Here is a 13,237-nt window from a genome sequence, read left to right on the forward strand (position 1 = left end):
ATTTATCCAGACAGTATGTTCTGAGTACTACAAGCAGCCTATTATTGCATGCTATTCGTGTTCTTAAACTACCGATTAAAATAAATGTTATGTAAATTGTTAATTAGTGTGCAACCCATAAATAAAACATAATTTATGGAATTTCTGCCTTAATTACTGGGAAACAAATGAACACAAAACAGCGAGAACTGGGAGACAGTTTAGGAGACTATCTAAGTTAAAATATTTAATCTTATTCTGAAGGCTATCATGTGAGATTATAAAATGGAAGGATATCTTAAGTAAAAGGATAATGACAATAGATAATTAAGCAAAAGCGAGAATACCAATTCCAGTATATGATTCCTGCAAAGAAATATGTCTGAACTCTTGAACCAATATTAATATTTACCTATTATTATCACTGTTAAAATGTCTACACATCCAAAACATCTTGCTGTGTTTTTTTCTTTTCTCCCCAATAGTTGTTTTGATATTTCCCGCAAATTTATTGAAATAAACCCTTTGTTTTAACTTATTACATTTATATTTAGAAAGTCCAAAAGCATATATTTTATAAAGAGTTTTAATTGTTAACCTAATTTCTTATTTCTATCATTTAAAAATGTTAATGGTGGAGTTCCTGACATGGCTCAGTGATTGGCAAACCTGACTATAGCATCCATGAGGATGTGGGTTCGATACCTGGCCTCACTCAGTGGGTTAAGGAGCTGCGGTGTAGGTCACAGACATGGCTTGGATCCTGCATTGCTGTTGGCATAGGCCAGCAGCTATAGCTCTGATTGGACCCCTAGCCTGGGAACTTCCATATGCCATGGATGGGGCCTTAAAAAGACAAAAATACAAAAATAAAATAAAAATGTTAATGTTCATTTTAATAGTTGAAATCATCTCTAATAATAAATAAGATATAGCACATAGTTGATGTGGCTCTACGAAATTGGTATAATCTTGTTAACATCTAGAAATAATTGGTGCCTGTAATAGATCTTACAAGACCACAAAACTCCTTTTCTTATCACCTGGAAAGCAGTCTTCCTCTGTGACCAAGCCATAATTAGGCATACATTTGATTGAGACATGTGCTGTGTCTTTGATAGCACTTCAAAGCTGTCAGCAACCAGTGTTCTCTCTTCATCTCATTTCTTTCAGTGGAAAGCCTACTTGTTTTTTCAGAGTCCACGTAAAGTTTGCTTATAGAATCTTCCTCCATTCTTGCAGCTTTAATTAAACTCTGCCTTCCGTCATGTTTTTCAAGTCCCGTTTCAACAATTTGCTTGTTCTTATACCTCAGTGCTGTAATGTCCATGAAATCAGGGACTGGCAAACTTTTTCTGTAAAGGACCAGACAGTGAGGGTATTAGGTTTTGGAAGCCATTTGATTTCTGTTACTACTCAACCCTGTCATTGTGAAGGGAATGCGCAGGCACAGACAACATATAACTTAATAATCATGACTCTATTCTCATAGGAAGCTAATTTACAAATATAGGTGGCGAACTGGATTTGGCCCACAGGTTATAGTTGGAAGACCTCTATATTAGACTGTAAGCTCCCTGAGGGAAAAGACTATTCCTTCTTCATCTTTGTTACCACATGCGGTCTGTCGCAGTAATTTGACATTTCAGGACCTTGAAAATTCATCATTGAATTAATGAAAAGACAGACCTGTGACTACAGTGTAGAGTTTGGACAGTCATATTTATAAGGGGTGAGGAGTAGAGAAAATAAAAGACAGGAAAGTGAAAGAGAAGAAAAGAAAACAGAGATAATAAAAAAAAATCAATTTGCCATTTTAAACTATTTTTCTTTGTTATGAAATAATATCACAGCTTTCAAATTAATTTAATAATGATTATAGTGTAATTCACTTCAAAGTCCTTTTCATAAGGAACACACGATAGAACTGGCTAGAAATATTTGGTATCTTTTTTTTTTTTTTTTTTCCGGTCTTTTTAAGGCCACACCCGCAGCATATGGAGGTTCCCAGGTTGAATCAGAGCTGTAGCCTCCAGCCTACACCATAGCCACAGCAATGCCAGATCCAAGCCGCATTTGCAGCCTACACCACAGCTCACGGCAAAGCAGGATCCTTAGCCCACTGAGTGAGGCCAGGGAAGGAACCTGAGTCCTTAGGGATATTAGTCAGATTCGTTTCCCACTGAGCCACTAGGGGAACTTAAGATTTGTTATCTTAAGTGCACTAATTAGGTGGTGAGCACACATCTATTGTAATATGGCAAAGTGTGGAATACTTCTCCTGAGTGTCAAAAACGAGTTGACATGTGCTCTACATCTAAGGAATGAGATGATTCCTAAAGATCAGAACAGTTGGCCTTTAGGATTATAGAAAGCAAATCTCTAATCAAAAAAAAAAAAAAAAATTGAAATAGCTGCTGCTTTTGACTTCATTTTCTAAACTCATTTTTTTTTTTTTAAGAAAAGCATAGTTACAATTGTAAATGTGGAGGAAGTCTTTATATTTCCTAAAAAATATCACTGGTAGTACACCATAACAAGATTGTACTTTCTCAGAAACTGATCCCAGAGCTGAATTTCTGACCAAGATTTTTGCTTTAAATAAATCAAAGTTTTGTATCTTTGTATGCAAACAAACATGCACCTGCAAAGGGCTGATTCATTCGCAATGGGGTACCAAGTTCCATAAAATGGGAATATATAGTTTCAAAAACTTCAATTCTAAACATCATGAGTTTGAGATAAGGAAAAAGCAAATAGCTGAGGATATTGTAGGAATAGTAGAAAAGATTGATCTGGAAGCTGGATGTAAGGTCAGGGCTAAAAATATTGATTTGGTTTTCTTGGCAAAGAGATCTTTTTTTAAAGTTATTGGAATGAACAGACTCTGAGGAAGTACATGGAGAGGGGGCTTTGATTTCTCTGAAATGGAAGTGGTTGAAAACCCACTAAATAGACATCAAAAAGTAGGATTGGCACATATTTATCCTGATATATATATATAAACTTTTAATAATTATATTTATATAAATAAAATTTTATATTTTAATAAATAAAATATATTTACATATTAAATATATATAAATATAAATTACATATATGTAATCTATGTATTTATATAAATGCAATTTTGAATAATTATTTGATGCTATGGATTTATTCTCTGTCTTGAGATTAAGATTGAGACTTCCCAGTTCTTTTCAGCTGTAAAGTTATTCATTTATTCATGAGGCTTAGTTCAATTTAAATGTGTGCATATGTCACATAAAATGTCAGAATTGGGCTTATATTCATATCTCTACCACCACAAACCATAACAGAATGTTTAATTAATACTTACTATGTTTTCCCTTGCAGAATTTATATGGGTTTCATGATGGTTTCAAGTCCCTTAAGAAATAAGCTCAACCAGTTAAGTTTACTCTGTTTTCTTCATTTGTATTGTCTATAAAAAAACCCTTGCTCCAGGGTATCTTCCTAATTGAGATGCTTCACATTTTTGCAATAATTACAATCTGAATATTGCTAATAGTAATGTTACTGCTGGTTTTCCTGCTGGAAAGCAGATTTGCTGATAACTCATGATCAACGGCATAATTTATCTTAGTAAATTGGAATGTAACATTATTCGCCTACAATTCTATCTGTGCTTTCGTATTATTGATAATTTTCATCTAATTTTAATCTATAAGGATGAGACATTTGAACTTCATTATGTCTTAGTTCTTACAGACTGGTTAATCGCTTGTATTTCAGTGGGTATTAGTTGTTTAGATATAATCTGCATGAGGCTGACAATTAAAAGGGAAATAGTAAAGAATGGGATTAGCATATGTACTAACAAAACTATTAATTAGACAAAGCCATTCCTACCAATATACTAGAAAACAAAATTTGACCAGGCTATGCCAGAATGAAGAATCCCCTTGTTGATGAAGAATTTGATATATTAATAATCTCCTATAATTTAATAAAGAAAAAAATATAAGCAGATGATATAGAAAAAAAGATCAGAAAACCTCAGATTTGTAGACAAAGGTAAATTTAGATCATTCCCTAAGGGTAGCACAGCTTCTTGGGGATAAGTGGCAGACTGAGATTTTTTTTATAGCGTCAGTGCCAACAATGAGATAGGTATATTCTTACCATAGGATCATACAGATAGGGTTAAAGGTATAGTAAGGAAACATTGAGAAACATTCGATACATGTCTTACTTTTTTTCAAAGAATATATTTATTAAAATAATTATGTTATACTACCTTGACTATTTTTGACACCAATTGTTAACGGATTCACTGTTAATAAAACAGCCTAGTCTGCTTTTTATAACTTTAGAGCCTGGCGTTAAGCCTGGAATGTAGTTATAAGAAAAGGAATGTATATATGTATATATGTATTACTAGGTCATTTTGCTATACAGCGGAAATTGGCACAACATTGTAAATCAACTATGCTTTAATTAAAAAAAAAAAGACTAGAATATAGACCTATAAAGTGGGTAGAATTCCCTTATATAAGTGGCAAGTAGGAGAGGCATTAGTTTTCTGTTGCTGCTTAACAAATGAATACGCACTTCAACCACAGCCATTTACTAGCTCATAATTCTGTAGGTCAGACATCTGGCAGGACATGGCTTAGTTTTCTGCTCAGAGCATCACAAGCCTGAACTCAAGGCCGAGCTCTTGTCTGGGAGGCTCTGGGGGAAAATCCCCTAAATTCATTCAAGACTGGCAGAAATCAGTTTCCTGTAGCTGTGGGACTGACTTTTCACTTTCCTGACAGTTCTTAGCTGCTGGACGCTACCTCTTTCCAATAACAACTCCCAGTCAGAATGTGTGCTTTCTTCCAGAGCAGGCAAAGTGCATCTTTCTGACTTCGTTTCTGTGACCAGCTGGAGAAAACTTTGCTTTTAAGAGTTCATGTGAGTAAGACAGATCCATCCAGATAATCTTTCTATTTGAAGGTCAATTTGACTATATAACCTAAACTCAACACAGGAGTAAAACCCATCAAATTCACAGTCCCAGGAATTTTGCAGGGTACCATTTTCAATTCTCTTTACCACAAGGAAGAAGCACAAACTTTGGAGCCTGAGCGCTCATCCTTACATCCTGGCTCTGCTAATTTCTAATCATGTGATGTGAAGAAAGTCATTTGATTTATTCTTTCCTTGGCCTCATGATTTGTACAATTGATAAAATAGTGTTGCTGCAAAGAATTATTACTGTATTAACTCCTCAGTAGGTGTTAGCTGTTTTCATTACTTTACAAAAACATCTAGACATGTTGGAGAAGGGATGGTGTGAACAAATATTTCAGAATCAAGCTATGCCTTTAAATAAGCGTGAGGTCTTGTAAGTGTGTTTGTTCTTTCCTCAGTGTTATTTCAGTTCCTGTGACTCTGCCCTCTCATGATGGCAGTATATCCTAGCCTTAAAATTTAGAATGAAAATATTCATTTTGGTACAACTTAGCATCTAAACATTACCAAGGCAAACACTAGTATGTCTGGAGAACCAATGTTCTTTCATAATAGAGGCAGAAAAACTGGCTCTTGGATTAATCAAGAAACAGCCTATCCATCGCCAAAGGTTAAAAAAAAGATAGTATTTTAATGGTAACAGTAAGTTTACCTGGAATTTAATTTATGCGTTAAATTTATATGACCATTCTTGACTAAGATGTGACTTCACTTGTAAAATCCAACTGATCCATCCACAGAAGCCAAAATTGAAAAATTCAACCGGTTCTATCATTTTGACCACAGAAAAATGCATTTCTGGGAGTTTCTGTTGTGGTTCAGCAGGTTAAGAACCCAACTAGGTGTCCATGAGGATGCAGGTTTGATCCCTGACCTTGCTCAGTGGGTCAAGGATCCAGCATTGCTGCAAGCTGCGGTGTAGGTCACAGATGCAGTTCTGATTCAACCCCTAGCCTGGGAACTTCCATGTGCTGCCAGTGTGGCCCTAAAAAGAAAGAAAAAATGCACTTATATAACATCAACTACTGAAGTTATCACCTATCTTTCTCCATTCCTTTTAGAATCATCCCTTATCAACTTTATAAAACTGGGCGCTGGTCTGGCCAAAACATGTGCATGTTTTTGGTATCTGGTTATCAGTTATCTTCAAAGAAAAGCAGTTTCCCCTCTCTACTGAAGTTCTGTTTTATTCTCTGTGACTCCTGTTCCCCACTGTAGTTACAGCCTGAGGGAGATTAAAGAGCATGAGATCTGCAATTAGAAACCTTACAAGTTCAAATGCTTTTGAGTCCAGGTTCCAGGTACAAGCTCCATTCTCTGTTCCACCACCTGGGCCTTGCTGTGATTAGCTGATCAATTTTCCTAGGAGCTAGAAATTTGTAGCCTCTTGATAGTTTACCCTGATGTTGATTCCCAGCATCTGTTGATTTAATAATAAAAACCTGGATAAATAATTCCTGATCTTCCATCTCCAGTTGCTAAACTCCGTTTCCCTCTTAGGGTGCCTTCCATCTTCGGTCAGTTCGTACTTTTTATGGTGCTAGATTCTCAGTACTAGATTAGATTTCTCCAAACTCTTTTGAGATCCCAGTGGATGATTTGCCTTCATCTTTCAGCGTTGCTGGGCTCTTTAGTCCATTGTCCTTATAAAAGTTGCACCTATCTTTGTCTGGAGAAACGTTAATAAATGTAGCCTAGCTGCACAGTATTAAATTAGAAATAATACGGACACAAGAGCAGATAAAACTATACTCTGCTTTATTCTAGTCCATTGGTGAAACACAGAAATATTTTGTGTGTTTGTTTATTGGGAAAGCTGCTAAATAAAGTTTTCAACATAATTACTGAAAACCTATCATTGAATTCTGTTAAGTGGATTAGAACATTGCATAGATTATATTCTCAATCACCCTAGATTGATGACTAAAGAAATCATCAGCTATCGACGTGGCATATTAAAATCAAGAGGATCCCTGTATTGGCACAGGAATTCTTGCCTGTATTTCTCAAAATATTGTTCACAAACCATCTTTGATAAAGAATGCCTAGGCTGTTGATTAACTTTTATAACACAAATGCTCAGTGTCCCATTGTATTCATACTGAATTCTATACTGGGTTTGACTAGATCACTAGGTGATTTATCTATGTCCTGCTTAAGACAATATTGGAAAAAATTCAACATTCCTAAAATAAAAGGTTGGAAAAAATACAGTCATGTACTTCTGTCTGACTGCAGTACAAAAATACAGTCAGGCACTTCTGTCTAACTCAGTTAATTTGTTACAGCATATTATAGAAAAAAAATAATGTACCAATTATAGTAATTAAAGATATTCTACATTTTTAGGAGATTCTACTTTCTTCATGACAGTTATCTCTGTTTTATTATGATGTCAATTGTACAAAATAAGAGGTTTTTTATATAGAGTCCTTGAAAAGGAAACAAAAACATTTAGATACTCCTTGGGTTGTGACATAGAAGTTTCTGGAATATCAAAGTTCAAATTTTCATATCCACTGGAAAATGACTGCCAGCAGTGGTCAGTATCACCCTGTGATTCTTTTTCTTGACTTCAAAATCATATATAAATGCATGTACTGAAGCCTAGAGCTGACCCTGCCTATGAGCATTAAGTCTCCTGCCATAAGCAGAACTGTGATATGAGGGTAGAATCTTGTTGAATGATACAGAAAAGATAGGATAGGAAGGTATTGCATCATTATAGGTTGGTTTGCACAGAGGTATAAAAATATATACACAGAGAAAACTGTAGCATGAGCAGTTACATAAATCATGCTGATCTAACAAGCTTCAAACAACTGCAAGTTTGGCCCCTACCTTGTCTCCGAAGACTTTCTCTGCTTTTGGTTGAAGCCCTCTTCCCAAGTGGAGTTGACATCGGTCTTGTCTTCAACATTAATCTCCAATAGCTAGGTAACAAAGGTAAATTCAGTAAAGGTATCACTGTCTTCCTGGGGAATTGGAGGGTAAGCTACTATGCCTACGCAGCAAAGCTGAGTAAAACAGAAATAGGAAAGATAAACAACCACTGGATACATTCTTCGCCCACAAACACGTTCTCAGCAAATTGCTGCAGCTATGGGATCCCAAAGGAGGAACTGGCAAGAAAAACACAGATTAAAAAAAATAATAAAACCTATTCACAATCCCAGTGTTTGTTGAGGCAAAATAATTACACAGCCATCAGGCCCAATTACAAAGCACACAGTGTCAATTGTCATAAAGTATTTAGAAAGCCAAGAGGAGAATCCATGGGACCAGTGTCCTTCAGTTTAATGCAACTCAGCTCAGGGGCCTCTTGCCTCTTGTTTGTAGAAGTCAGACAATGCATTCTGTAATTGCACTGCTTATTCACTCTGCACTTAAACATTTACCATAGAGAATTAATTTCTCCAGGAGATCTTCTCTTGCTACTCAGAAGAAGCTGATTATCTACTCCATTCCCATTTCAGGGATTTCCCTGTTCCTTCATAACCCCACTCTTTTCCTTCTCTTAACATTTTGACCTACATAATGCACATGTCAATCTAAACTTGCATCATGAATTTTCATCAACTAAATACATCACCTGAAATATCATGTGCATTCAGAAATTGAGAGTGATGTTATAAGATGAATTTCAACCCTCACTCCCATGCTTAAAGTATATATACATGGTATATGGTATGTAAATTCTATAAAATAAGAAATGTATATTATTAGTATAAAATATATATAAATAAAATAATACATATCTGTAAAATGTAAATTTTGTATATAAATATGTATACTTATAGTATGTGTTTATATATATATACCCATACATATATATTATATTAATTATATTGACAGCTAGATTTTGCAGGTTCCACCTATTTTGGAATCTAACCTCTAAATAACCTGATAATGATGAAAAGAAATATAGTAAAATATTGCTTGCAGCTATTATTAGTGAAGTCCCTATTTATTGACGTATTTTTTCTCATTGCTTTTTAAATAATGCTTCAATGAACCACACTATTTCAATTTCAATATACTTATCTTGATACTGAGTTCTTCATCTTTCAACATTTTCTCCACTATTTTGAGCTCTTTCTACTTTCTATGTATTTTTTGTTTCAATTTTTAGTACAAATCCTTGTCTACAATTTGATTAAAATTGCTTGGGATTTTACATTTATTACTTAAATAGAAAGAAATATAATTCTTCCCATAAAGGAACATGCTATATCATCAGGATTAATTCAGGTCTTCTTTTATAAGCTTCATAAAATATGTATTTTCACTTGTATTTTGTTATAAAATATAAATGTGTATATTTTACTTACATTGTCCTTATTTTTATTATGCTTTCCAGGTAAAGCTTGTTAATATTTTATATTTAATAATTTTGTTTTAATGTTCAGAAGCTAAATTGGTCTATAACTTTGTTTCCTCAAGAAGTTTGCTCCTCCCATTTTGGTTTTAAACTCATAGTAGTTTAAAATAATGGCTTCTTTTTCTTCATAAGACCGACCTCATCTCTTTCTTTAAGGTTCGGTAAAAGTTTCCAGTTAACGCAATCTGGGAAAGATAGTTGTGACTAGTGATTTAACTATTATTTTAGTTATTCAGATAATACTATTTATTATTCAGATTTAATGTTTCTTCTTGAGCCATTTTTGCTAGTTTATATTTGCTTTAAATAGTATGTGTTTTATTTAACCTTAAAAATTTTAGCCATAAATTTCTTGAGTGTTCTTTGATGATATTAAAAAGTTTATATCTTGTATTTCATTATGCATATTTTTGTCTTTTCCAATAATGTATGTGTGTATGTATGTGTTGTCTCAATTTTGTTTATGGTGAGTTTCACCAGACCTTTGTCCATTGTCCATTTCATCAATCTTTTCTAAGATCTTCATTTAGAGTATCACTTTTATTAATTTCTATTTGTACCTATATTTTACTCTCTTTTACTTTGATTCCTAGTCCTTGGTTCTTGTTTTATATTGTTGGTAGCTTGTTTTAAAATTATACATATATATATAATTTATGTAACCACGTATATTTATATATATGTATATGTATATGTGTATATATTATATATATAATATACCCACCTAATGATCATTAGGAAGTATTTTGGATATATCTTATAAATTTTAACATTTTTCTGTCACTCACTTTAAAATATTTGGTGATTTCTTTCATAGTTGCATCAAATTTTTTTTTCATTTATGACATCACTATATTAATTTATCATTATCTAAGAATTAGAGGAGTAGGACATTTTTAAATCAAATTTACTGCATTATTGTCATAGAATGTTACAAATTGGATGATGAGTACTTGGAATATATTTGCTACCTTCTTCAAGAATTATCATGCTGTTATTTTTGCAACGTTTCCATATGTCCTTAAAAAACAAACACTTTCTAGTTTGGAGGAGTACTGTTACTCTATATGCTATTACATCATTTTTAATGCTAGGATAATTTACATTTATCATATATTTTATCTTTTAATATACCTGGTCTTTCTATATCTGAGAAAATCATGCCAGAAGATTTATTTGCTCAGTAGTTTTTTTCACACATTCAGTTACTATCTACTTAGCAATTCAATGTATTATATGAGTATAACTGGTGGGAAATATCCTCTTTCAATTACTCATGCCCAGGAAAAACTTGAAGTCATCTACATTGGCATTTCCAATTCAACAGGAAATGCCAATTTTTTCAATGACCCCTAAGACTGTAACTATTTGAAATGAGGAACTATTGCAGTGTGAAGCAGAGAAAGACAATAAGCTCACATTATTTGGGAAAATAATCATCAGTTATTATGGAAACCATGTTGGAGGCCGTTGAAGTAATTCAGATGAGAGATGATGGTGGTTTGGCTCAGGGAAATATAGGGATAATGTTGAGAAATTATTGTATTCTATATGCATTTTGAAATAATGCTAGTAGCATTTTCTGTTAGATTAGATATTGTGTATCAATGATGTCTCTCAGGTTTTTTTGTGCCTGTGCAAATTGGAAGGGTCAATTTGCCACAAATTACATTATATAATTGTACAATAATCTACGTAAAGGCAAATAGAGGGGCCATTACTAGAATTGGGGATGGAAGAAAGCTGAGCAGGAGAAAACATGTGTAATGCTTTATTTTATCTCATCAAAGCAGTCTCTTAAGTTAGCCATATATCTATCAGATTTAACCACATAATTCCAATTTGATTCTATATATTCCACAGTCATGATTGCTGTAGTAAAACATGCACATGGATAGCAAATATTCAGAATCTTATCCATGTCCCACAATGTCATTTAATTAAAATTCTTGTGAAATACACCAAAAAAGTCTTTTCATTGAAAATCTATAACCCAGCTCTATATGGAATCTGTGTCTTTCATTGCCTGAGTTGTTTATGACTTTTAAGATGTAGAAAATAATAATAGATATAGATAAATAATAATGAAAATTATCATTTTCCATAGAAATACAAATGAGTTTGTCTATTGGAGGTCTAACTGACCCCACCACATACAAACACAAGATTTAGTTTTGCATTTATGAAGCATTATTTTTTTTTTTTTCAGATTCCTGATTGCCTATTCATGGATCTGCTTTTTGGAATCACAGGGAACCAATTTTTCCATTTTACTGGCTGCTTCATTAATTATTTAATATCTGAAATGTGTTAAACATATTTGTACTGGAGATACAGTTTTAACTTTAAAATTCATTATTTAATAACATACTTAAGATAGAGGGCTGGGTATAAAACAAAGGTTTTCAGTTTTGTTTTTTTTAAATGTAAATTTAAGATTACCAATTTATTAGTTTTGATCAGCCAGTGTTGCAGTTGAAAATTCTGTTTGGATATCTATTCTTTATATATATAAGCTTTAGCTTTTTTTGGAAGCTTTTGTCATTTTGTGATTTATAAAGTGATTCTGTAAATTTGTAATCTAGTCTCTTAAGCACAGAGCAGGTTCTTTTTATCTGAAACCTCAATTTTTTCCAACAAATCAGAGAATTATTTTATACCTTTTCTACTTTTTAGTTTGTTTCATTTTCTGCATATCTTCAACTACATAACTTTTCTTTCACATGTCTTGGCATGTGGTTTGTTTCTAAGTTGATTTCTAACCAAACTTAGAGATATTGGATAATCTCTCCTAGCTCACAAATGGTGAAAAGTGACGGAACTGGAATTTAGAATTCAGAAGCTCATCCCTAATGTCATAATGCTTAGGTTATGTTCTGTGTTGTCTTATAACACCTAGAGACAGACAGGAAGCTGATAGTAGTTTTTCTAAAGTTAACTATCATATTTTTGTCAAGGATATAAAGATCAAAAATGTGAGAAAAATGGAATTTCTGCACCTGTCCAACTAGGTCTACACTTTCATATTTTCTCAATTTATTTTCTGGATAAAGCAATTCTAACATGTGCTCACATAAGTTTTCTAATATAGCTACCTCAAAGCTTGAACAATAACCTCAATTGCCTAAATAGAGGATTGTCTAAATAGAGGTTTTAATGTCTGTCTGCTATATCGAAAATTGCTGATGCTTAAAAAATAATACCACCAAAGAAAACACAAATTCAGACATGGAGGTCTCCAATTAGAGAGAATATACAAGTGATTCAGGCATGACTGCAGCATATTGAAAGGAATTAAGTTTCTTAGGAATCAATAAAAGCTCTTTTATCAAAAGCTACTATTAGTGCAAGTGTATAAACAAAACTAGAAGAGGGTAATTTGAGCGCTGAAGCAATAAACCCAGAGAAAATGTCGGTCACAGTATGTGAAAAATAAGGAAAATAATATCAACTAGATCACAACCAAATCCATAGCTGTGCCAGTTATCACTAGATACTTAGTGAGAGGAAAACTAGTATCTGAAATGAGACTCTTGTGTTCATCCTTTATATTTTGTGTATAAAAATATGTGAACTACACTTGACATAGCATTTCTTTTAAATGTTAAGTTCATTCATTCCTTTGATAGTCCTTGAAAAGCTCTTAATAGAAAAAGAAAGAAATCCTGAGCCTACTAATTTAGTATTACAACTACATAGTTCTCTATTTTTACTTTAATGAGTTGGACCCCACATGACATTAGAGTAGACAAAAGCAGGGAGGCAGTGGAATAATCTTGGAAAATGCTTTTGAACAATTTCATCTTAATATGTCATATTTTCTCCTTGTGTAAATTATTACATTAACATAGGGCACATTCTAAATGTAACACTATCTTTCTGATAATCAGTTGG

Source organism: Sus scrofa, chromosome 8 (genome assembly GCF_054392235.1).
Source record: "Sus scrofa isolate SSC_HxYL_T2T_F1_AM1 chromosome 8, Sscrofa_HxYL_maternal_Yorkshire_Landrace_v2.0, whole genome shotgun sequence".
Lineage (NCBI taxonomy): Eukaryota > Metazoa > Chordata > Mammalia > Artiodactyla > Suidae > Sus > Sus scrofa.